General features: G+C 44.0%; 1 non-coding gene across 1 annotated transcript; it reads left to right on the top strand.

Annotated features, from left to right (window-relative positions):
• The first annotated feature begins 251 nt into the window (after window positions 1-251).
• LOC119465452 (U2 spliceosomal RNA) lies at window positions 252-440 on the top strand. Its single transcript, XR_005194878.1, has one exon. It is a non-coding gene; the product is annotated as a U2 spliceosomal RNA (small nuclear RNA).
• Window positions 441-1,310: the final 870 nt, after the last annotated feature.

Here is a 1,310-nt window from a genome sequence, read left to right as displayed (position 1 = left end):
GCTGCCCGCTCATAGTCGGTGGTCTCGTTCCGCCTCCACTACGCATATTCCATTTTCCGTTCACGCCGGTATTCTTAATAGGCACGCTGTTGTTCTTCAGACTGTACAACACGCGGCCTACATATTTCACAGTTAGAGCAGAACTGAGGAAAGGAGCCTACGTAGAACATGACGTCAGGAGACAGAAGACACTCAGGCTGGTAGACACTATAGTCTGAATACGCGGGATGGCGTACACGATATATGGTGCGAACGCAGACGTGGCCGACGCGGGAGAAAGTGTATTATCTGTTCTTATCAGTTTAGTATCTGATACGGGTTGCATTTGGACCCAAGGTATTACACTTATTTTTGCAATTTGGCGGAAGGCTTGAAGCCTGCTTCACCTCCGTCGTGGATCGCCCCGGTATTGCACTATCTTTGGGATTGACCCACAGTTTTTGGTCTACGGACATTGATCCGCTGGAAACTGGCCATATACAGCTTCGCTGTAAAAATGGTACTTTGTCGTTGTCCCTGAAAAGTATAGAGAACTCGATCACCGAGTTCTGGCAGCGCTTGCCGAGGGACACAAAAATTAATGATGACACGAATAGATTAGAATAAACTATGGATTCCGTAACGAGCATTAGAAGAGAAAGTGGCAGGTGGATACTTTAAAGGCAGGAACAAGGTAGTGTCAATTAGACAACAAATTGGCGTAGATGATGTTCTAGATTTGAATACGAAAATGAAGGATAGTCAGGGAGGTTTTGTAATGCGTAGAGCAGACAGACGGTGTTCTATGAGAGTAACGTATGGGTGAGAGCGGAGGAAAACGCTTTCGAAGATGGAACAAGATTAGGCAGCGCGATGAGGTTAGGACATTCGCAGACATAGGATAGCGACAACTGAAATGATATAGCCGTGACTGTTGACCCCGGAAAGAGGTTTTCGTTTTGTGTTGGACATGAGCTCGTATTGTTGTTATTGCTTTTTTGTTTTGATAGCAGATGCTCCTGTTTTTGTGATTTCCTTTGTTGTCATGTTTCTTTGGCTGTTGAGTACAGGTATACGAGTGTTGTGTTTTTAATGTGACACTAAGGAAAGATCTCATTTGCCACTAGCCAAAAGCATGTATCCTTTGTGAACCTTATTGTTGTGTGAACAGCTATGTATTCTGAAGATATATGTTCAGGGAACGTTCATATTTTTCGGCGAAGTTTGCATGAGTTAGTGAGTGTTATTTCCTTGTAAAATTATGAGCACAACCATAATGTCTAACACGAGGAGCAGATCTCGCCACATGCTGGCACGCAACATTATCCTAA

The sequence above is a fragment of the Dermacentor silvarum genome, chromosome 9 (assembly GCF_013339745.2).
Source record: "Dermacentor silvarum isolate Dsil-2018 chromosome 9, BIME_Dsil_1.4, whole genome shotgun sequence".
NCBI classification, from domain to species: Eukaryota; Metazoa; Arthropoda; class Arachnida; order Ixodida; family Ixodidae; genus Dermacentor; species Dermacentor silvarum.
Note: the sequence above shows the minus strand (reverse complement) of the source record. Positions and strands in the feature narration are given on the sequence as shown.